At 42.5% G+C, this 25,927-nt stretch overlaps 1 protein-coding gene and 1 long non-coding RNA gene across 2 annotated transcripts in view; one reads left to right on the forward strand and one right to left on the reverse strand.

The window, feature by feature from the left end:
• Window positions 1–25,927, reverse strand: part of ANKRD6 (ankyrin repeat domain 6) — a 199,810-nt gene that overhangs the window by 68,003 nt on the left and 105,880 nt on the right. The gene's annotated exons all lie outside the window — the stretch shown is intronic.
• LOC120231878 lies at window positions 9–19,743 on the forward strand. The gene is made up of 3 exons (XR_005528443.1): window positions 9–706; window positions 10,867–10,967; window positions 19,473–19,743. It is a non-coding gene; the product is annotated as an uncharacterized LOC120231878 (long non-coding RNA).

Raw genomic sequence — 25,927 nt, forward strand, 5'->3', positions numbered from 1 at the left:
AGGGCATCTGCTGATCGCTCACTGCTGGGGACAGAAGCTGAGTAAAGACGGGACGAGCAGGAAGCACACACTCTGCACACCAAAGCCCCTGAACTTGCAAGTAGAAGGCAGCAGAATGTGCCAACCTCCCTCCCTTCTTCCCCCTTCAGGGACATTCACCAGAGGACGATGGCCAAAACTGTGAGGTCTGCTCGGCACTTCCATCCCGGGTAGCAGAGGCCTGATATAACCCCATCAACATCACCTGGGTTCCAGGCCTGCCTTTGGCAGGTAACTGTACTGCGCATGATGAGAAAGGGCCCTCTGGCCGTGTTTTGTGGGCCCACCACTGCCCACATGCTGATTCCCCTGGACTACACCCCACCGAGACCCTCGGGAGTGGGTTAAATCCTTGGAGTGTTCCTCCAGCATTTACTGCAGTTCTTTTGCTTCATCCTTGTGTCACTGGTAACAGTGCAGCTTCCTGAGTTCTGGGACAGATGGAGAGCTGGGCACAGGCCCGGGCCATCTCCCACTTCCAGTTATTGCCGGAACAACCCACCTTGGGAACAACGCGGATGCTAGAAACACTGACAGTGCACACCGCCAACCGCATCAGGAGGGCCTGGTGTTGTTGCTTCCACGCTTAACGGGAAATAAAAGGCCTACTAAAACCACCTACAGGATGCAAAGCCCCACTCAGAGCAGTGGTCTGGAGGTAGTAACTGTAAGTAAAATTAAGCTCTTCTTTCCATCAAGTGACAAATGAACAGAATTTTAATGACTGACTCCTCCCAGGAGCCTGGGCCACCATCAGAGCAAACCAAAGCCACTGGTAATTATATCCAAAGTAAAACATTCTCTGGATAGAAGAAGGAATGTTTAAGAATTGAATCCTTTCAGGGCACCTGGGTGGTTCAGTTGGTTAAGCATCCAACTCTTGGTTTTGGCTCAGGTCTCACGGTTCGTGAGTTCGAGCCTCACATCAGGCTCTGTGCTGTCAGATTCTCTCTCTCCTTCTCTCTCTGCCCTTCCCCCATGTGTGCATGCATGCTCTCGCTCTCTCTCTCAAAATAAATAAATAAACTTAAAAAAAAAAAAAGAATTGATTCCACTCCTGCTAGGACAGCAAGGAAATGAAAGCTTCTTTGTGTTTTAAATCATACTTATTAAAAATACCAGTAGGAGCACCTCAGTGGCTGTCAGTTGAGCCTCCAGCTCTTGATACAGGCTCAGATAGTGACCTTATGGTCCTGAGATCAAGCCCCGCATCAGGGTCCAATCTCAGTGTGGAGTCTGCTTGGGGTTCATTCTCTCTCTCTCTCTCTTTCTCTCTCTCCCTCTTTTTCTCTTTCTCAATGTCTCTCTCTCCCTCCCTCTGTCCTTCTCCCCTGCTCGTGCTCTCTCTCTCTCAAAATCAGTAGACATTTAAAAAATATACCAATGTATGCAAATACAAAGAAAATGCTGTGCCAAAGGGACACCACTCTTTACCCCAGACCCTACTAGACATTCTAATTTTGAAGTCCTGGAAGATACTCTTTTACAGTTGCTTCCAGGCAGAGCCAATGTTCCTTTCAACTTCTAAGATTAAGGAATTGTCGAGGCGCCTGGGTGGCTCAGTCGGTTAAGCGTCTGACTTCAGCTCAGCTCATGATCTCACAATTCGTGAGTTCAAGCCCCACATCGGGCTCTGTGCTGACAGCTAGCTCAGAGCCTGAAGCCTGTTTCAGATTCTGTGTCTTCTTCTCTAACCCTCACCTGCTCATGCTGTCTTTCTCTCTCTCTCTCTCAGAAATAAATTAAAAAACATTAAAAAAAAAAAAAAGGAATTGGCCATGAGATGATGAGGAAAGATCTGGACTGTATGTACCTTGCTCTAACTCTTGTTCACCATGACATTCCAGCCAAGTCATTTTGCCAACAGCTCTGAGGGGCTGAGGTTAAATAATCACACATAAAACAGACAAAAAAAAAAAAAAAAAAGGACCATGGTGGAATTAAAGATGACATTTTTCTATGTGGAAGTATTGGCCAAAATGTGAATAGTTTCAAAAAGGTTATTATTATCCCTCTGCCCCCAACTTGTTAATCATCAACTTTTCTCACTTCATCTGTATGTTGCCCAAAATGTGGTTAAAGAATAGCAAGGAAAGAAGGAACCTTCACAAATCCATCTGCTCTGCTCATTGGAAATGCAACAAATCTGGAGAAGGTATGCTGCAAAGAGAGGACTCTGCTCTTAGCCACAGGCAGAGCCCCCTGGGATGCATGGGGAATCTTGGCTGAATGAATGAACCAATGAAAGAATCAAGCTGTGACTCAAAGCAGAGAAACTGAGCTGGAAATGCTACCTAAAATTCCCAGGGTCTCACTGAGAGACTAGTTTAGGCTTTATATTTCCCAGACTGTCCCACTGTGTAGAAGCTGTTTTTGTAAACATTGGACACACTCTCTCTCTTTATTCAGGTGATCTGTGGTATCTGCAAACCAATTATACTGAGCTTCTGCTGAGTTTGCCCCAATACCGCAAGAGCACTCTGGGCCCACATGGCAGGAAACTACAGTATTGGCCGTGGCATCCTAAATGCTCTCCCTCCACAACTACATTCTTCATTTACCCATGTGTTATCTGACACACTCAGCCTGAAGTGCCACCTTCCTTTTCTTGCAGTGGGCATCAGAACGTCTCAATACAATGGCCTGGTTCATTACAAATACTATTATCGTGACTAAAATTTCACTCATTTTACTTCATAGCTTAGCTCCTGGGGATAGAGACATCCTTGCTGCAAACTAGTGCAGCCCACCAGCCAAGGTCACGATCTCCAGTTCAAGGGTGCTGGCCAGAATGGGGAGAAACCCCAGCAAGAGATGCAGGGGTCAGCAGGCCTGCTGTACATGGACAGCCACTCTCCCTCCTGTCCCAGATAATAAAATCGGCTCTCAGACACCCATTGCCATGGTGGCAGGCTACTGAGATAGCCTTGTTTATATAATCACCTTTGGTAAACAGCCCTTTATAAGTCTAGCACACATTACTATTCATTTTGTTTTAAGATAGAAAAAACACTACAGTTGAGAAATGTTGGCCAAATAGATTTTTTTTTCTTTTTTTTGCTTTTCAGTTACAGCTACTTAAGAATGAAATGCTCTCCACTTCCTACCCTATCCCACCCCCTCCACCATGGCCAATGCACAGCCTGCCTGAGGCACAGAGAAGCTCCAGGATTTGTCACTCAGAGGATTTTAGATTACCCCCCCACACACACACACACACCAGCTAGAATTCCATGAAAACTGCCTGCAAAGTCAGGAACAGAATCCCAAGTTTCCAGTTCCCAGTCTGTGGCTAGCATTATCCCTACATGCTTGGGCATCTAAAGTTCATTCTCAGTTGAAATCCAGTAACAGCGTCACTGGTAAGACACCCAGTATTCACCTACAGTTGCATATACACACAGGGTGGGTAGGAAGAAATCAAAGTAGCTGAGTCTTCTTTTCTGCTTCCTCTCTGTACCTCCATCCTTTTGGAATAAGGGGCTTCTCGTCTGACACCTCCGAGCTGACAAATCAGGAAGGCAGAGGTAGGTTGAGGGAGAAGAATAAGGAGATTAGAAGATGCCCACCAATGAGGGGGGAGGGGAGAAGAATAGAGAAGTGGCAACTAGTCTGCAATCAACCAGTTAAACTTCACTGCCAACCTGTTGGGTACCTCAGCTGTAGCAGCCCCATTCCCTCATTCAATCTGAGCCTCCTCTTCCAAGTAGAACAGCTATCATTCAAGACACTTCCCACTCCTGGCAGTGAGGAATTTCTTCTGCCCTATATCTATCAATCACATCTTTCTTTGTCACAATGCTCACTTTCACAGCATTCTGGAGAAAAACATTAAATGCAAACATGCTGCCAGTTCTTGAAGCAGAAATGAAATAAATCCATGATCATAAATATTCAATGAGCATCCTGAATCCAGAAAGGTATTTAGCTTCTAAGAAAGATTTCCCTGCTTTCTCCCAGCCCACCGCCCCATTTTTGCTGCATTCCAATTTGTAAACATTTTCTCTCATTGCGAATGCTAGAGGGCCACACAGCTGCTTGGTCTGTGATGCAATCTGTTTTCTTTTTATAGCAAAAGGTCTATGAGGTTTATTTTTGTTGTTTTCTTGAGGATTTACAAGAAGTCTCCTGGGACCAATATCCCCAAACTACTACATTCAGTTTCCTGACAGGCAACATATTTTAGAAGAGACCTGCAGACAGAAGTCCCAGCCAGGCATATACATATCCCACCCAGAGACAGTCCACAGGCACCCAGAATCAGCAGTCAGGGAGCACCATCAGTTACAATAATTCACTTTGCTCTTACCGCTTAAAACCCTGTAGTGAAGAGATATTGTACTCACATCCAGGGGTCTGTCCTCCCCATTCTACATGGTGTTCAGTTGCTGGGTAATTGCTGTCAATTCTTTCCTGGAGAGATCATTAGTTTCCTACGGTTGTCACGCCCAGTGGGTCTGCAATCATTTACTCGCCTTTTTCCCTTGAGCTTTCTCTGCCAGTTCTGGCCAAATCACATCTAAAAGCTTATTAAGACATCTGTTCAGCTCACAATGTTTTGTGGCTTTCTAGTCTGCTCATCACAGCTTCTGAAAGTCTTGGGGCTTCAGGTTTTGTCGGACTGCTCCCTTCCGCCAGCAGAGGACCTGTAAGACTGCCCTATGGAAGAGCCGGGGAATAATTCACAGATGGGAGGAATGCTTTTGAATGAAAGAAATGAAGTCTGCACTCTGCCAGCAGTGATGCCAGGAGAAGAGAGGGATGTGCATGTTGTAAGGGATGGAGACTGAAGGAAGGGTCAAGATGTATTATGGTAACAACAGTCCACCCTCCTTGGCAGAGAGTTCCAGCAGTGACTGCAGCAGCACAGGAGACAAGATGCTGGATGAGCAGCTGTTTCAGTGTTTGTAGGGCCACAGTCTGTCTCACAAATGCCCCTCTGAGTCTCTGGCGGGGTGGGGGGAGGGAGAAGACAGGGAGCAAAGCTGTCCAAGTGCTGTCTATGGTCCTAAACATCACAGGGGTGTCCTCCAGACCACTTGTAGGAACAACAGAAAACTAGCTCCCCAACAGAAGCAGTCCTAGAAAGGAAGAGGGTTTTCATTTTGACTTGAGCCTTATCAGCACATTTTCCTTATTTCTAAAGAAGCATTGTTGGTCCTGAAGATGGGAGAAGGACTGTCAATGCAAACCCTCTAAGCACCCTCCCTGCTCAAGACATGGCCCCCATTTCCTTGAGGGTACTAGCTCTTATGGGCAACAGGCTGGGATTCTGCCACGGCCATTATTTGGCTTATACCAAGGGCAGAATAGCCAGACTCATGGCAGCGCATTACAGGGAGACTAAATGGGAGGCAGCTCTGGGGAGATAAAGCGCCAGTAAAATGACAAGCTTATTTTTAGTACACAACAGTCGTACTAGCTTATCCAGAAGCGATCACTGCTGGGATACTGCCATCACCCCTGGAGGACAAGTGAGGTTAGAACAGAGAGGAATGTGGTTCACTCCCTACATTAAAGATACTGGCCCTGATAAGGGCCCAGAGGCCAGACGCCAGGTGAGAAATGTAAACTGAATGTGACAGAATCACATACGCTGATACCTACACGCTCAAAATCCAGGCCAGGAGTCATTGCTGAGCCTTCCGTGGTCGCTTCTTTCCCTAGACAAGACAATTATGACCTTGTCTGTGCTCTTACAGTTTTCTATAAGCTCCTGTTATGGATTGATTTGTGTCTCCCCCCGAATTCTTATGTTGAGGCCCTAACCCGCATTGTGACTGTATTTGGAAATGAGGTCATAAGGGTGGGGCTCTAACCTGATAGAATTAGTGTTCTTATAAGACAGACATCAAAGAAAGTCAGTCTCTTCCCGTTCCCTCCCTCATTCTCTCCTTCGTCATATTCCTACCCACCTCAATTCCCACCCTCAGTCTAAGGGAAAGGCCATGTGACAACAGATCAAGAAAATGCCACCTGAAGGTCAGGAAGAAAGTCCTCACCGAAAACCAAACTCTCCTGGACCTTGATCTTGAACTTCTAGACTCGAGAATTGTGAGAAAGTAAATTTCTATTACTTAAGACACTCAGTCTATGGCATCTTGTTATGACAGCATGAGCTAAGACAGCTCCCTTCATGGTGTAATTGCTGGACAGATTCAAGATTGGTACTCCTACTTAGACTAAAGTCCTTGAGGACAGGAACCCTGTTTTGGTTATCGTGTATTCCAATGCCTGGCATGGTTCCTGGAACATAGTTATTCTTTAATGTGGGTTAAGTGGATGTCAGAAAAAACTAATAACTAATTGCTTTTCCTAGTCATTAACTGGTCTTCATGAGCCTGTGGATCCCATGAGAAATAAAGAAGTGTCACCAAGTCAGTAAACCTTTTTCTGCTTCCCCCACAGATGAGGTAGGCTATGGCTCCTGAACCTCCAAGAGATAATAAATAGATGTAGTCCTTCTCCTCTCTCCCTTCCTCCCCAAAACAGGAACACAGCTTCTGGGAGAAGAATTACCAACTTCAAGATAGGCCCTACCAGTGATACAGATCTGTCAGCACCCCCAAGGACTGGACAGCGCCACAGCCCCTCTAGGAATTTTCTTCTCCCTACCCTCAACCCCTGTGGGGTAAAAACCACAAAAGCTAAAGACAAACCAAAACAAGGAATACCAAATTATAATAAAACCAATTCCCATACAATAGTCTACCTTCCATGCATATATTCCTCCCTCCCACTTCTTTTTTTTTTTTTAAATGTTTTATTTATTTCTAGGAGAGAGAGAGAGACAGCGTGAACAGGGGAGGGTCAGAGAGAGAGGGAGTCACAGACTGAAACAGGCTCCAGGCTCTGAGCTGGCAGCCAGCACAGAGCCCGACGCGGGGCTCGAACCCACGAACCGCGAGATCATGACCTAAGCGAAAGTCGGACACTTAACCGACTAAGCCACCCAGGCGCCCCTCCTCCCTCCCACTTCTTAAATCTGTTTTGATCAGGCTTCTTTCTGCCCCCAATTTTCTCACTAAATACTGGTGATGTTGTAGCGTACTACACATTGTTGAAGAGTGTGGGCAAAAAGAAGTATAGAATCGAGGAGAGGATTCTTTCTTGCTTAGTGTGCTAGGGGTGAAAAGGAACAGCAAATTTCTCATAGAGAAGGGTAGGTCTGGGATGGGTGGTGGGGGATGTGTAGGATTTTATTAGGTAGAGAAGGGTAGAGGAGATAGGCTGATGGAACAGTGAGAGCAAAAAAGACAGAGTGGTCTGGAAGTGCAAGTCATGAATGGGAAAGATGAGCAAAGAAACTGTTGCAGCTCAGGCTAATATTACATGGGCGATGATCCAGAGATCACATTGCAAAGTTGGGCTGCAAAAACATTTTCACATCATGCCAAAGACGTCGGTTTGTATCTTGCATTTGTGATAGGGAGCCCCAGAAGTTGGTAAGCAGAAAAGAAACTAGTTATGTCTTACTCAACTTGGAATTCAAGAATTCCAAGAATTGGATTGATTATAATTATGGGTTGATGCTACACTTTCAAGATTGTAGGCACATGGCTTTCTTTCTCTTTCTTCCTTTATTTCTTCTTTAATTCCTTCCTTTCCTCTCTCCTCCTTTCTTTTCATTTGAATTAATAGATCTTATTTTTTAGATCAGTTTTAGGTTTACAGAAAACTGGACAGAAAGTACAAACAGAAAGTTTCTGTGTGCCCCCCCCCACCCATTACTGCCCCTGCCCCTTGCCAGTTTCCTCTCTTATTAACATTTTGCATTGGTGTGGAAAATGTTACAATTGATGAGTCAATACTGATACACTATTACTAAATAAATCCATGGTTTATACCAGAGTTCTTTCTTTGTGTTGCATAGTTCCACAGGTTTGGACAAATGTATAATGAGGTATATACACCACTACAGTATCAAATGGAATAGTTTCACTGGCCTAATGCTCTACCTATTTATCCCTCCCTCCCCCCAACTCCTGGCAACCACTGAACTTATTACTATCTCTACAGTTTTGCCTTTTCCCAGAATGTCATATAGTTGGAATCTCACAGTATATAACCTTTTCAGTTGGCTTCTTTCACTTAGTAATATGTATTTAAGATTCCTCCATGTCTTTTTATGGCTTGATAGCTCAATTTTTAATCACTAAATAATATTCCATTCTACAAATATATTTGTTTATCCATGCACCTATTAAAGGACATCTCGGTTGCATCCAAGTTTTAGCAATTATGAATAAAGCTGCTATAAACATTCATGTACAGGTTTCTGTGTTATACTTTTTTAAAAACCTCATTTGGGTAAATACTAAGGAATACCACTGTTAAGTCATATGCTAGGAAAATATTTAGCTTTATAAGAAACTGCTATACTGTCTTCCAAAACAGCTGTAACATTTTGCATTCCCACCAGCTGATTTTACATTGACCTAATTGCCAAATGAAATGGTAACTTTCAGTGCTTACCTTATGTGATTTCTCTGTTGCATTAGGCACTGCTATCATTCCTTCATCACACTTCCTTCTTCTTTGGTTTCTATGACTCAGTCTCTCCTCAGTCTCCTACCATCCCTTAAACTATTTCTTTTTCTCATTCAGGGGCTCTTCTTTCACTGGTCCCTTAAGTGCTGCAAGTCCCTGAGATTCTATCCCTGATTGCCTTCTCTGCTCATTTTCTCCTGTGGAAAATCTCAGATACCCACCTCCCCACCCCCCCGCTGCTGCTGCCCACATGCTCCTCTGCTGCCTAGATACAGGCTTCTTTAGCCTCAATCACTTACTCTGAAGCTCCATATTTTAAGCACCCAACCATTTAACAGACATTTTACTTGGATGTCCCCGATCAACATGTTCACACCAAATCATCATCCTTCTTTCAAACCCATTCCCTTTCCTGTGTCCCCATCTTGGTGAGGGACTCCACCTTTCATCTACCTGCCTGCTTCTCTAATCTGGAACATGCCTCTCATGCCTGATTCTCCTTCCTCCACTCCCACATTTCATAAGTTACCAAATCTTTCTGATTTGAGACAGAATCATACAGAGATTAAAAATGAGAGTTTTGAGGTCAGATTGCCAGGGCTTAAATCCCAGCCCTGCCACTTACTCTGGGCAAGTTTATAATGACTCTAAACCTATTCTCTCATGTGTAAAACAGAATAACAGTTTTTACCTCACTGGGTTGTTGCAAAGATTGAATGAGATAGTACACATACTGTACAATGCCTGGCACATAGAAAGCGCTCAGTAAACATAAGCACGGCTATATGGTTGTTATGTACATGTTCTTTAGTCTGTTCTCTCTTCTCTGGCTGCATTGCCACTGCTTTGATTCAGTATGTCATCGTTTCTCACCTGAACTATCACAGTGGTCTCTAACTGGATGCTAAAGATATTTCCTGAAATTCTGCTTGTGATTATCTCAACTTCAAAATTGGGATGAGAAAAGTGAAGTCGTTTTCAGCTTGTGTAATGGAATCTGCTGCTGCAAGATGAGGTTTTAACAAGGGAAAAGTAGGCCAGACTAACATTCAGGATACTGACAGTGAGTGTACTATGGCTCACAATGCATCTACAATAAAAGATAACTTTGCAGACGTCAGTATAACCTGCCTGGATAGCTGCTGGGATTTCTTGACCCTCAGAAAAGACAGAGCCATTGAGCCAACAGTGTTAAATTTTCACTCTTTGGACTGGGCCTTAGAAGATCACTGAGCCATCAAGAGGTAAGCTCCCCTCTCTGATAAGTCAGAGTTAGAGGAAAGGGAGTAATGAGAAACTTCTCTTTTAGTTTGTTTCAAGCTGGCAAACTGGCGTACAGACAGATGAGCTGCACTGCAGGAGGAGTCATAAACACTGGGTCCATCTGCCAACCAACAGGTGGCAGCGCCTAGGTCTTTGGTGCCAGGTATTTTGCCTTTGTTTATGGAACTCTCATCCTCTGTGCCTCTGGACAAAGAGCATCTTATGACCAGAGCATTCAGGGGATATGGAGACTGCTGATCACAGAACAGAAGTCTGCATGCAGAAGCTGCCTGCCATGGTGGTGGTCCTGTTTCACGTCCTGCCCACTCCCTCCCCAATCTTAACGTATGTGATCACCATCAGAATGTTCTTTTCACAACAAATGCGGTAGTGCTTCCTTTTTGCTTATAACCCTCAAGACTCACGTTACCCCAGAACAAAGTCCAGGAAGACACAAATCCACACGTGGCCTAGTCTTACCACTGTCTCCAACCACCACCTCTGCTGACACCCCACCCACCCGTTCTGTATGCTGGCTTGGCCACAAGTGTACTCAGGACACCTTAAAAGCACCATCCTGTCATTTTGCTTGTAATACTCTTTATATCTTTCCCAAACTCCTTCTTATCCTTCAAACCTGATACAAGGTGTCCTCTCAGAAGATTCCTCCAATGCTACTCTATCCTCCAGGTTCCTGAGGCCCAAATCCCAGGTACCCTGAGTCTAAATCTCAGACTGGCCACTCATCTTGGGCAATGAATTTAATAAATCTAAGCTCCTTTCCTTTGGTTATATGGGATCTGGGAAAGAGGTAAAAAAACATTGTAAGCAAAAATGGCAGGATGGTACTTTCAAGGTGTTCTGAGTACCCTTGTGGCCAAATAGGAAGAGTGACAGCTTTTACCCATTGGGCTGTTACAAACATTGAATAAGACTAATACAAAATAATGTAACTTTTAAACCTCACTGTAAATATTTACCAAACTGGAATGCAAGTGTGTGATGTCAGTATTCTTGGCCTCTCTTCCTACCTTCTGATTAAAAAGGCTTTTCCATTCACTTCCTCTTCGCTAGGGAGAATGTTCTAGCCAGAGAAGCTCCTGGACTTCAGGATGCAGAATTAGAGGACAGCAGAGAAGGGAAAGGAGAAGGTTGACTTGTCAACAGAGGCCAAGGTAATCTGTATAACAAAAGAGCTGGGAGAGAAAGAAGTGCCATGAAGGATGGAGAATGGAACCAGGGTGGTGGTAAACATAAGCTTGTAAACATTGTGGAATGTGAGAGAATTTGGGGGTTGGGGGTAGAAGATGGGAGGAGGATGTGAAAATTGTTTCTGGGAGTTTAGGAACTGGGCTTCCTTTAATTTTGTAAGAACAACAGGTAAATGATTACTATTTTTTAATTACTTTTGCTCTTTGGATTATGATTATTTGACTACGTCACTACAAACACTAGACCACATGAAACTGAAATTCTTTAGGGTTACCCTTCTTTACAGTGTCTTTGCTCTCAGACTCAGCTTTTCCAGACACAGGGACTGTGCCTCATTACTTTCTGTAAACCCAACGCAAGCACATAGCCCGGCACATGGCATATGAACAATAAATGCTTGATGAACAAATAAACATATTCATGCTTATACAACTGGGCCATAGACTCCTATGAACAAGTCCACGCTCTTATTTTTCCATGTGTCCAAATAAATCATTGAATGCTGGAGTTGAATGGTGGCACCCAAAAAGATATGTCCATGTCATAATCCCCAGAGCCCAAGTGTTAAATTATATGACAAAAGATATATTATGTTAAGGATCCTGAGAAGAGACAGTTATCCTGGATTATCCGGGTGGGCATGAAATGCAATCACGTGAATCCTTGTAAGAGAAGCAGAGAGAGTTTTAAGGCAGGAGAGGAGGCCATGTGACCTCAGAAGTAGAGATTAGAGGGACAAGGTCACAACCACCTGGAGCCATCAGAAGACAGATGAGGAAAGGAAGAATTATCCCTCTAGAGCCTCCAGAGGGAGTACCGTCCAGCTGACACCTAGATTTTAGACTTCTGGCCTCCAGAATGTGAGAGAAGAACATTTTATTGTTTTAAGCCGTCGAGTTTATGGTGATTTGTTACAGCCACAGGAAACTAATGCAAATGCCTTATACATAATGGATGTTCAATAACTCTTTGTCAATTACCTGTCTGGGTCACTTAGAATCATAAGCTGTGCTTCCTTTACAAAGTCACTCACCGACGTTTTGTGGCAAAGAGCCAAGGGTTCTACTATGTCACTTCAGCACTTGTGATGGCTAGTGTAACCAAGGGGCCCCTCAGTACCATGGGAGAGACCATTGGGTTCCAGAGGCTAAGTGTCTACTGATTACACATATTTAAAGAATGTCCTTCACTCATTCCTTCAGGAAGGATAGTACAGTAGGGAAGTACTTGATAATGGCATGATGCCAACAGAAGAAATGTCTCGTGCCATACAGGGTGAACAGCCACCCTCACTGGGGCCACTCCAAATGGCAACCAACTCAGGCTGAGTACTCAGCAGTCTACCTACAGGGAACACCACTGAGCTGAAAGCAAGCAAAGTGAGACTTTCAGTTCCAAATTCTGTACAACAGTACATACACACACACACACACACACACACACACACTGTAAACTTGCTCAGGCAACCCTGCAGACACAATTTTCAAATATGGTAAAGGAAAGTCTGGAATTAACACGAACATCTGCTCAGAAGTAAACATCATAATTTCAGCATCATTTCTCCTACTATGTTCCTCAGAGGACAGAGGCCTTCTTCTCTCAGGGCTGGGGAAGACTCCCAGCCAGCAAGCCCAAGACCCTTGAGAGGCCACTCAAATTCCCCCAACCACACACACAGATTGCTAGGTGATCAATGTCTGCTATGTGATCTTCCAGAGAATATTGTTAAATCTGCTGGACCCAGTTTTCATATGAATGATCCCATTTTAATCAATTGCTCTGTCAGTAAAGTATTAACATAATATCCCTCTGATATTAGAGTAAATACTATGATGCATCTCACCCCTCCTTCCCACCTCCCACTTCCCCTTATCCACATGACTTTCTTCCATAGCTCTTTCAACATGCAGCTTTCAGCAAGCATGACCAGGTTAGATGTGATTTGATAGTAATAGTGTCCACCACCTACAAAAGGAGACATCCAGTTTGATGGAAATGCTCATACTACATCAACTGTTTCCACACCACTGTTTATAGAAGACTATATACACATGGATTTCCCATCTCAATTCCCTTTTAATAGCAGCTGAGGCAGGAGTGGGTAGAAGTAAGGGCAGAAGAAGGTAATTTAAACACTCCACCCACAGTGTGCTTCATGACTTTGGGCAGGTTATATAACTTTCTTGGGCCTTAATGTCCTCATCTGTAAAATGGGAATAATAATGGTACCTATTGGCTCCATCAGGCAACTGAAAGAATTACCTGTGGGAGTAGATGACAAGTACTTAATATGGGACCTGGCACAGAGTAAGCACTCAGGAAATATTAATTGTGCATGTGCACATGTATAAAGTCAACCAGAGGCTACATTCTCTAGTTAGATTTCCAAATCCTTTCCAACATTTAATTCTTCTTCCATTTCTTCTTTATAGTTCCCAGGGGCTGCTCCAGAAAGAGCTCAGTCCCTTAGCTTTACCCAATATACAGCATGACACGGCATTTGGTTTCAGCACAGACCTTTGCTGGGGTCAGATGTCCCTACAGAGGAGGGGAATTAGGATTTCAAGTAGAGCCAGCCATCAGGGAGGTCTGCAGCCTCTCCCCATACTCAGGCTACCACACACTGACAATCAGACATGTGTATGCTCGGAAAGAGGGGCTCTGACTTGGTAGGCTCCGCTCCCCAGGAAAGTGAGGATCTATTTATTAAATGGAGGGCAAGCTTCAGGGGAACGCTTTGCCTGAAATCAGCCTTCCTCACATTCAGCCTCTCCCTTCCCCTGCTTATTTCCCAATTCAGACTTCCTCTCAAATTGGTTACTGTTTCTATTTTCAGTTTCAGTTATGGATTAATCAAGCAAATTTGGCCCTCATTCTTTTGCCAAAAGTTTTATCACACGGCAAACACACAGTTGTCATCAGCATCAGTTATCGTGCATTATTTATTTATTTACTTTTAATGTTTATTTATTTATTTTTAAGAGAAAGAGTGAGAGAGCACAGGCAGGAGAGGGGGAGAGAGGGAGGGAGACACAGAATCTGAAGCAGGTTCCAGGCCTGGAGCTGTCAGTGCAAAGCCCAACGCGGGTCTTGAACCCATGAGCCGTGAGATCATAACCTGAGCTGAAGTCAGATGTTTAACTGACTGACCCACCCAGATGCCCATACGGTCCATTATTTAAAGTTAAAATTCTGTCACAACTTTACAAGGAGAAGAGATTCCTACAGTGAAAGCAGCAGGAACCGAAATGACGCTGACCTTGAGTATGCCCAGAATTAGCCCCAGAGATATTTATCCCCAAGAGCTTTAAATAATCTTAAAATAGTTAAATCTCTCAGGAATTTCTCATTATTATCATAGTCAAATTATTTGCACAATGAAAATATACTTAATTAGGTGAGCCTCAGCAGTCTTCAGGAGACAGGGTCAACCTGAGAAATTACAAAATATGAGCCTCTCTGTGTAAGAGTCCCAGGTGAAGCCTATGCCCTCCCTCTTCTCATGGTTTTCTCTGGGAATAAGGCTGTGCTTCTCTTCAGCAAAGGCTGTGTCTGGATTTGCTGTTATAGGTGAAGCTTTCATTTTGGGGCTTCAATCAATCTTCCTTGGGACTCAGACCTTGGGAAGAATTCACAGATCCCCTTCAGCACTTCTCCAAGGGGGTTTTCCCCAAATCCTGAGTGAGGATAGTTCCATGCATTCTGGGCAGATGGCCTCTTTGATGGTCATTTGTATGTAGCCCAATGTGGGAAGAGGGCAATAGAGGAAAAAGGTGGGGAGCAGAAGGAGGAACACAGGAGGAACATGAGAAGACAATGAGCACACCAGAGTGAGAATGCACCTAACAAAGTGGAGGGCATACTCAAGCTCAATCCCTTCCAATCTCTACCCCTTCCCAAACTACAAGTGTTCCACCAGCCCAATCTCTGCTTATTGAGTATTTGTTACATTAATGCAGGGATTTCTTCTGATAGAATGTATTTATTGCATTTTCATAGTCTGCATCATGTTTATCAATATTTTATTTTAGAATTAAAACTAGAGGTAAGGCAAACTTGAAAACAATTATGTATATGTATATATTATGTATGTGTATATCCATTCTTTCTCTTTAAAATTTATAATATACAGAGGCACTTGGGTGGCAGAGTCAATTACCTGTCAATTTCAGCTCAGGTTATGATCTCACTGCTTATGAGCTTGAGCTCTGCATCAGGCCCTTTGCTGACAGCTCAGAGCCGGGAGCCTGCTTCAGATTCTGTTTCCTTCACTCTCTCTCTCAAAAATAAATAAACATTTAAAAAAAATTTAAGGGGCACGTGGGTGGCTCAGTCAGTTGGGCATGTGACTCTTGGTTTCGGCTCAGGTCATGACCTCGCAGTTTGGTGGGCTTGAGCCCCGTGTTAGGCTCTGTGCTGGCAGCTTGGAGCCTGCTTGAGATTCTCTCTCTTTCCTCTCTGCCCCTCTGCCACTCACACTATTTCTGTCTCTCTCAAAATAAATAAATAAATAAACTTTAAAATTTTATATTTATAACACACAGAAAGGTGTACAAATCATAAGTGTACAATGCATTGAACTTTCAGAAACAGAACAGACCTCTGTAACTAGCACTTTGGTCAACTAAATAAATCACCAGTAACCCAGAAGCCCTCCTCATGCACTTTTCTCTCTGAGAGAAAAGAGCGTATGTGCACACACGTAGGGGAGGTGCAGAGGAAGGGGGACAGCAAATCCTAAGCAGGCTCCACGCTCGGCATGGGGCTCGATCCCACTACTCACCACAGTGAGATCATAACCTGGGCTGAAATCGAGAGTCAGATGCTTAACTGACTGAGCCACATAGCCAGCACCCACCCCATGCACTTCTAATTACTACTTTTATCCCCAAGAGTAGCCACTCTCCTGATTGTTAACAAGTTTTGCCTATTTTTGAACTTACATGAGAGGAATCAAATAGGATGTCCTTTTCCTCTCGGCTTCTTTCATTCCACATTTTATGTGTGAAATTCACCAATACGGTTGCTAATGGGTCTACTCTGTTCACTCTCATGGCTATACAGTGTTCCATTGTATGAATACTCCACAATCATTTATCCATTCTTCTACTGATGGGCTTTTGGTTAGTTTAATATTTTGTGTATTGAAAACAATGTGGCTATAAACACTCTTACGTGTGTGTGTTTTGGTGAAGACATATATGCCATGTTTACCTAGGAAGTGGAATTGCTGGGTCATAGGCGTGCATATGTTCAAACTCAGCAGATGTTTCTATGTGCATTTCTCACAATCACATATATCCTATCGGTCTCTGCGAATCCTATAAGGCATGTGAGAGTTCCAGAGGCAGGAGTGCTGGGCACTTCTGTCTATTCCTCACCACTGTGGGAGACCACTCTTCAGAAAGATATAAGAAGAATAAACCTTTAACTCTAGTTTGCTTTTGTTATTTTTCATAAGTATGTTAGAGCAAAAGAACTATCACCACCACCTGAATATCATTAACTGGAAAATTACCTGCAGAGGAAGCTGACCTCAGACGGCACAGCCTCTGCTCTAGGTCGACAGCAGTCTTTCCCCCTCCACTATTGTAGCCAATCACTCCACCCACCGGGCCCACATCAAATGCCCAATGAATAAAAGGAAGAGGACACTAAGAATAGCACGTTATTTAGTTCATGACTTGTTTTTATCAAATTAGACTTTTAAAGCAATTGAATATATTCCAATGGTGAGAGGTAAAAATGGAAACGGAGGCATAATTACTACTGTGTAAAGCAGGTGGTCCCCGGCCCACAAACGGAGACTCAGGATCTCACTGCCTTACAAAACCCTGCATGCCACCAGACAATTTTATGAAAACAGTAACAGAGCTCCAGAGGACAAATCCCCTCTGGAAGCCTGCTTCTCCGTACTGTGACAGTCTTCTAAAGCACTGCCTCAGAAACTGCCTTATTTTACTTTCATACGTGAAGAAGACTCCAGCGTTTTCAAGTAAAAGTCCAGTGACGTCCTAGACATACCATGTGAATCAGCAATTCCACCTCCCAGCTGTATATATACACAAGAGAACTGAATACACATGACCACACAGAAACCTGCAAACAAACGTTCATAGCTGCATTATTCATAACCAAAAAGTAGAAACAACACACATGTCAGTCAACCTGATAAATGAACACACAAAATGTAGCATATCCTTACAATGGAATATTATTCAACCATAAAAAAAGAATGAACTACTGATATATCCTATAACATGGATGAACCTTGAAAACATTTAGCTAGGTAAATGAAGCCAGACCCAAAAGATCCCATACTATATGCTTGCGTTTATACAAAATATCCAGAAAAGGCAAATTCATATAGACAGAAAGTACACTGGTGGCTGGCAGGAGGAGTGGGGAAAGCAGAGAGTGGGGAATGGCTACTAGTGGGTATGGGGTTCCTTTCTTTTTTTTTTAAGTTTATTTATTTATTTTGAGAGAGAACATGAGTGGGGGAGGGGCAGAGAGAGAGGGAGACAGAGAGAAAGAGTGAGAGAGACTATCACAAGCAGGCTCCACAGTGTTAGCACAGAGCCTGACACGGGGCTCAAACCCACCAAACTGTAAGATAGTGACCAACTAGATGCTCAACCTACTGAGCCACCCAGGCGTCCCAGGTATGGGGTTTCTTTGGGGGATGATGGAAATGTTCTGGAATAGACAGTGGTGATGACTGCACAACTTTGTGGATATAGTAAAAACCACTGAACTGTATACTTTAAAAAAGATGAGTGAAATATATCTCGATTGTTTTTAACATCAAGTTAAGACCAGAGCATTGAAATCAGACAGCTGCTACCTGCACTATGCTGTGGGCAAGCCATTTAAGCCCTCTAAGCCTCAGTCTCCTCCTCTGTAAAATGGAGATAATAAAAGAATGACCTCAAATGGTGTTTGTGAGATTCAGGATGATAGTGTTTGGCACAGAGACCACCCAGAAAGTCCCAAATAAACTATTGTTGATATTAAGATTACAGAAATAGTAGAAACTGGCTTGTAGCAAACACACCTTTTGACATCCCCGGATATACTCATCAACTATTTCTATCAGACCCACTAAAGGACATAGCTTTCTATATAATATGTAAGGAGTTACACCAGTGAGGTTTACTGTTCAGTCCTAAGGGGGAAATCCTGCCATACAAGAAGGCATATCAACAGGCAGAAAGACAGGGATGCCAAGAGCTGTCTCCAGAGTTCCTGAGGATAACCAATCAAGCAGCTGCTGCCGGGGAACTCTTGTTGGCTGAGAGTCGGCTGAGCAGGATGCCACCCCGCCAACACCCCCAGGGCCTGGGAACAAGGCACCATGCTTGATGGCTTCCCACCTTGCCCCGTGGTCCTCAAGTATGGGCAAACACATGAACACTGGGGCCGCAGGTCAAAGAAGAGGCAGGTGCTGTCACTGGATCTCTGACACTGCTCAGCATGCAGGCCTCCTGGAGGTGGCGGGAGAAAGGTGTGACAATGCTGGTTTCACATCTCTGCGACCCACTCTTGCCGCGACCCACTCTTGCTGAACAGCCACTGCTCCCTGCAACTGCCTCAATTTGCTGGGGGAGCGCATCAGATTCAATCCCCTAAGCAACAAGTTGTAACAGGATCTTTTGAGTTATCAGTTTTAGCAACACCAATGGTCCGCCATAAATCAGAAATTTCCTTGAAAGCAATATTTCAGGGGTGACAGTTCAAAATTAATCCTATAATTACCAAGGACTGAAGAAAGGCCGACCGCAGGGGGTGTTTCTCTTCAGGGTCCTGGGGACTGCTCGTCTTGGTGAAGGCCAATCATGGTGAGAAGATCCTCTTTTTTCTTTTACTTTTTTCTAACTGTGGTTTGATACAATTTTTAAATATCATCACAATTGCTTTCAACTTTTTTTAAAACAACATTTTAGAATATCATTGATTTGCTGTACCGTTCTTTTCTAAGAAATTATTTACCTGTGTATGAAAAATTCTGACTAGTATATACATTTCTTCTCTTGAATTTTGATGGCTTTGCTGGGTGTCATAGCTGCTAAATATCAGCTGATTAACACTGGACTCAGGTAAGTTTAGGATCCACCCCTTACAGTTTGTTTTACTATGGAGAAGCTGCTTAGCTTCTCTGCGCATCAGCAGCTGCTTTTGTAAAATGGACATATTATCTATGTGATGGAACACTTAAGGACATACATAAGATAGTGTTAAATAAGATAATAGACACATTATGTTATAGAAATACGATAAGTGAATCCAGAATGTACACAGATACCAGCTTTTAATAACCACTATTGTTATTGTTATTTATGGGATTAGGCAACCATGTCTGACTCTAGTTAATATTGCTTTCCTCAAGATTTAGTCCATCTTTTGAGGCTGTAGACACTTGAGGAAACTGGCTTCCTATGAACCCTGTCAATGTATCTGTCACACAGGAAATTCTGGGTTTAAATGATGTTATTTCTCTGACTTCATCTTGCAAAGAAAGCCTCATGGACACCTCGTTGCAGTCACTTGTGTACCACTTCATCATTCTCTTGATTTTGCCTCGCCATCCACTGCTGCTACAACCAGGACCACCAACTGTAGACCTACAGAGTTCCCCACGTGGGACGCCGTTTCTTTGACAACACAGAGTGGGACTCCCTCAGGACACCGCTTGGCACAACCGAAACATGTGGTGAGTTTACACAGATGGAGCCACCCTGAGACTTGCCATGCGGACATTTTGTGGACAAGTCCCAGAATCCTGAACCCCTAAAACAACTTTTACTTGCTAGAGGAGAGCTGCCTCTTCTTGCCTGGAGACCAAAGAGCTCACCTGAGGCCACTGCCTCATAAGGTGGTGCTCCTTTTCCTCAAAATCCTTCCACTTCAGCCAATAATTAGGGCCAGGTCTCAGCACCATGTGAGGAAACAGAGTCCCTGCTCTTGTAGGAACTAGCGTCATAGAGAAGAACTTTCAGGTTCCATTGTTCTGTACTGACGGAACTGCGGGAACACACGGGTGAAGGACGGTCAGTGGGGTTGATACCAAGCTTGGTTGTTGAGAATTTATTGACACAAAAGCACTCTTTGTGGCTTGGTATTAGCCACAGACACCTGAAGCTGGTATGGCTCCAAAACAGCAGGGTGGTGACAACTAATCGTCAAAGGCTAGGTGGATAGAAATACCATAACTGACAGCAAGGCCAATCTGGCACAAAGGGGCTCTGACCAGTAGGAAGGAATCTGTGGCAAAGGCTAACTGGCCACGGGCAAGATGGACAGACAACTGACTAGGGTGTTACTTGACTTATTTAAGAAAGAGAGGGAGCTGAGAGCAGGAGGTTGGTATCAGCTGCTATATTCACGGGTTCACAGGCCACTGGCTGAGAAGAGGTCTTGGGGAAGGACCCTGAAATACCACCACACAGTTGATATGATAAAGATTCCTCTGATCCTTCTACAAAGGGACCCAGAACCACGTACTAGGATTGTCGGTACTGAGGAAAATGCAATGCCAGATTTTTTGTGATGGCTATGGGTCTAAGTTGACCCTGATGCCATGGGACCAAAATGGTAGTTATACAACTGGAACAGAAATGTATGGAGAACAGGTGATGAATAAAGTTGTCACCATGTCTGTTTCACAGTGGGTCTAGCAGGTCCACAAAACCATCTTATAGTTATTTTCCCCAGCCTCCAAGTGTATAGTTCATATAGATATGCCTAGAAGAGTCAAGACACTCTCTCCGTAGAACAGGAAGACCTATCAATGTTATTTTTCTTACATCTGTAAAGCAAAACATAGTAGATTGTCCTTAGAATAAATAGTTGGCAGTCTGAAAAAGTAAAGTAAAAGGTAGTATATATTCCTTTACAAAACTATATGAAGGAACATTCACATTACATTTGCCTTTCATCATGTCTGATATTCCTTACAGGTCCATGATATTTAGTGACCCAAGTTGTGTCCAGTATCAGGCAAGTTGAACTTAAAATACCTTAAAGGGGCACCTGGGTAGTTCAGTCAGTTAAGCATCCAACTTTGGCTCAGGTCATTATCTCACAGTTCACAAGTTTGAGCCCCATGTTGGGCTCTGTGCTGAACTCTCTGCCTGGACCCTGCTTCAGATTCTGTGTCTCCCTCTCTCTCAGCCCCTGCCCTACTCGTGCTCTGTCTCTGTCTCTCTGAAAAATAAATAAACATTTAGAAAATTAAAATAAATAAATAAAATACCATAAAAACCCTAAGAATGAATACACACTTGCAATTTGAGATTCAACAGTTAAAAGATTTGGACTTATTTGGACAAATGAAATCCATACTCTCCCCACAAAGTTACTTTTTTTATTTTTTTTAGTGAGCAGAAATGCAAATTTGTTAGACAAATGGGAAGAAAAAAATGACACCACCTTCTGAAATTGTGATGGCAAGAATGCAGAGAAAGGGGAACCCTCTTGCACTATTGATAGGAATGCAAACTGCTGCAGCCACTGTGGAAGACAGTATGGAAATTCCTCAAGGTTAAAAACAGAACTACCTTCTGATCCAGCAATCACATTACTGGGTATTTAACCGAAGAATACAAAAACACTAATTCAAAGGGATACATACACCCTGATATTTATATAGCAGCATTATCTACAACAGCCAAATTATGAATACAGCCCAAGTGTCCATGGGCTGAAGAACAGATAAAGAAGTGGTGGTACACACACACACACACACACACACACACACACACACACACACTATGAATTATTCAGTCATAAAAAAGAATGGAATTTTGCCATTTGCAATGAGATGGATAGAGCTAAAAAGTATAATGCTAAGCAAAATAAGTCAGTCAGAGAAAGATAAATACCATATGACTTTACTCATATGTGGAATTTAAGAAACAATCAAGCAAAGGGAAAAAGAGGGACAAAGCAAAAAACAGACTCCTTTTTATTTTACAGAGAGAGACAGAGTATGCACATGCACATGCATTAGGAAGGAGCAGAGGAGAGGCAGAGAGAGAGAATCTCAAGCAGGCTCCATGTCCAGTGTGAAGCTCAACTAGGGACTCGATCTCATGACCATAAGATGATGACCTGAGCTGAAATCAAGAGTCGGAAGTTCAACCGACTGAACCACCCAGGCACCCCTAGACTCTATTACAGAGAACAAACTGATGGTTAGAGGGGAGATAGTGGGGGGATGGGTTAAATAAGTAACGGGAATTAAGGAGTGCACTTGTCATGAGGAGCACTGGACAATATTTGGAAGTGCTGAATCACTATATTGTACACTTGAAATTAATATAACACTGCATGTTAATTGGAACTAGAAAAAAAAAGTTGGTGAGAGTAATTTCTCTATGCAAAAAATTAGTAGAAAAGCACTACCAGGTACAAGGACTTTTGAGAATGTCAAAAGAATTTTGTGTCCTATACTATCCATGCCTCCTATGCTTCCAGATGATCAAATAGTTGATGAGATGAGTTTCTCTTTGTAGAAGTATCTCAGTACAGAACACAGAGATAAATGAAGAAGAAATGATAGAATACGACTACTGGGGGCACCTGGGTGGCTCAGTCAGTTAAGCGTCAGACTTCCGCTCAGTTCATGATCTCAAGGTTCGTGGGTTCGAGCCCTGCGTCAGGCTCTGTGCTGGCAGCTAGCTCAGAGCCTGGAGCCTGTTTCAGATTCTGTTGTCTCCCTTTCTCTCTGACCCTCCCCTGTTCATGCTGTCTCTCTCTCTCTCAGAAATAAAAACATTTGAAAACATTTTTTAAAATTATTGAAAAAAGAATATGACCACTGTATATTGCCTACATGAATCTCAGCAATCAATAGGTAATAACATCACAGAGAGAGACAGCAGCAACTAGACACTGTATGCTTCCTGCCAGAACTATATAACACCAAGCATTACTCCCACCCTAAAAAAGAGGCTGACTCTGATCAAGCTTCTAGGAGATATAACTATCAATTAACAAGAAATACAAAGAACAGAAGGGCATGTTAAAGGACACTGTGGGGATGCTTTCTAATCTGACTTTTTATTTCTAACATGTCTCAGTTTTCCAAATTATATTTGTAAATATAATAAAATTGTACTACCAAAAAATTTTAATATACAAAATACAACCCCCAACTTTTATTCATAGATTAAAAAGACAAAATGAGAATTAGGAAAGCTATCACATTATTCTTTGAAAATGTGTATATAGGAAATTAATAGAAAACTGCTGTTACATTCTCAACTTTCTGCCATTCTGCAGTCATTGCTAAATAAAGTTGTGAGCAGAGTAGCAATTCCTCATATTATGAGGAATAAATGCTTACATATATAGTTCGAATAAACACTATGTATATCACTATTTAAAAATTTTAATGTCAAAAATCAGCTTGCTCCAAGCCTGTTAACCAATGTGACCTAAAATGGATTAAAGACAACACTACAGGGGCACCTGCGTGGCTCAGTTGGTTAAGTATCCGATTTTGGCTCAGGTCATGACCTCACTGTTCATGAGTTTGAGCACTGCATCAGGCTCTGTGCTGACAGCTTAGAATCTAGAGCCTGCTTCGGATTCTGTGCCTCTCTCTCTCTGTTCCTCCTCTGCTCATGCTCTCTGTCTCTCTCTCTCAAAATTAAACAAAACAAAACAAAAAAATAAATAAAACCCTACTTATTGAGGATATTTATATGAATCATTTAAAGGTTTAATAACAATCATAGTAGAAAATACAGTCTCACAAAGGTGTGACTTACAGGATTGGAAGAACAGTATCACTTTAGCAAGCTCAAGATATTTACTTTTTAACCTTTATGTAAAATGAGACAATAGAAGTTGCATTTTCAAAATTTATCTTCAATCTATAGCAGCCAATTCTAGTAATTTATCTTGTAAGGTTAAATTTAAATTATCTTTCAATCAAAGAAATGGACTTCTAAATTCATGACTTTCCTCTACACGGATTTTCTTTTGATGTACAGTTAAATTCAAAATGTTTAGTCAAATTCAAATGATGGTTGGTGACCACTTGTTATACATGTACAATATCCCATGGATATTCTTCATTGATAGTGGTCATAATTAATGGAATATGCCATAACAATCAATTGAAACTCTGCTCTTCCAGAGGCGCCTCGGTGCCTCAGTCAGGTTAAGTGTCAGACTTCAGCTCGGGTCATGATCTCACAGTTTGTGAGTTCAAGCCCCGCATCAGGCTCTGTGCTGACAGCTCAGAGCCTGGAGCCTGCTTCAGATTCTGTGCTTCCCTCTCTCTCTGCCCCTCCTCAGCTCACACTCTGTCTCACTCTTCCTCTCTCAAAAATAAACATTAAAAAAAAAATTTAGAAACTCTGCTCTTCCAAGTTTTTATTTCCCTTTTGATCTTATTTGCCATTGAAAAACATGTTGCTTTTCTTCTTTGCACAAAAGTATTAAGGTGATTAAAATACCAAAGATATCACATAGATTTTAAAGAGCTGCAACCAAACTGGCTTCTTATCTTGAGGAACACTAGGAATTCTCGCACTTGACAGAATTTTTTCCCTCAAAAACCATCACACTTCTGTATGCAATAACTATTGTGTATGATTAGCTTCCACTTAGCACATAATAAAGACAATAAACTCAAATTTTAATAGATTACCCTTTATATACATTCATAAATTTTCGTATATCACTAAGCCTGCTGCTTTATCCTGCTGACATGTTTTCACAGCCAAGACATTCATGATGAAGGAAGCAGCAAGTTTATTTACTTTCTGACACAAGCTTCTCCATCATCATAATTACTCTGGAATGTTTAGTCATCATCCTAGCTGCAGCATTAGAACATCCTCAATACAGAAAATTTAAGTCCAAACTACATTTTCTGATAATACTCACGTGACCGAATGTTCCAGCAATGTCTAATTGCTGGAACACTTTCTAAACATTTACTCTGACTCTGTACTTGTCACAAACCAGCACCAGACCACACTTTGAGAAACACTGCTGTTTCTGACCCGATTTCTTCAACAGTAACAACAAAAAAACTGCAGAAAACAGAAGAAACCTAGCGGTTAAGAAAGACTTAAAAGACTCAGCCAATTGTTATATACACCTTTTTTTGGATTCCAGTGAGAAGAAACTTAAAATTTTATGTGACAACCAGAAAAATGCAAATAATTACTGAATATTTTATGATATCAAGGAGTGACTGATTTTTGAAAGAATGACAAAGATACTGCAGTTATTTATTTTAGAAGAGTGCTTTTAGATATACAAACTGAAATATTCACAGATGAAATAACAGGCTGTCAGATCTGTATAGAGCAACCTGGTTTTGGGGGAGACAGGTAGGGATGAAATCAGATTGGCCATACTCTGAAAATTGCTAAAACGGAGGGGATCTATACAGGTCCATTTGCTTTTCTTTCTACTTTTATATGTATTTTAAATGTTTTCTAATAAAACTTTTTTTTAAGTCGTCAAGAAAATACCCAGTAACAAAAGCTACTGTGAATTACTGGTATTTTATTCCTTCTACAGAAAAAAAAAAAATAGTAGAATATATGCACAAATTGTCCAGGCCACGGATAATGGTTAGGGCAGTTGTACAGTCACAGAGGACCCATAGCTCTGAGACATCCATGGTCCTTAGCTTTAAGCCTGTTGGGTTTTTTTTTTAAGTTTATTTTTAAGTCTTTTTTTTTTTTTTTTCTTGACAGAGAGAGAGAGAGCATGCATGCAAGCTGAGGAAAGGCAGAAAGAAAGGGAGAGAGAATCGCAAGCAGGCTCCACAGTCAGCACGGGACTCAATCTCATAACCCATGGAACCATGACCTGATCGGAAATAAAGAGTCAGACATTTAAGAAGTGAGCCACCCAGGCACCCCACTTTTACCCTGTTTTTTTTGGGTAATTA

The sequence above is a fragment of the Hyaena hyaena genome, unplaced genomic scaffold, assembly GCF_003009895.1.
Source record: "Hyaena hyaena isolate Hyena2069 unplaced genomic scaffold, ASM300989v1 scaffold_66, whole genome shotgun sequence".
Taxonomy (NCBI): domain Eukaryota; kingdom Metazoa; phylum Chordata; class Mammalia; order Carnivora; family Hyaenidae; genus Hyaena; species Hyaena hyaena.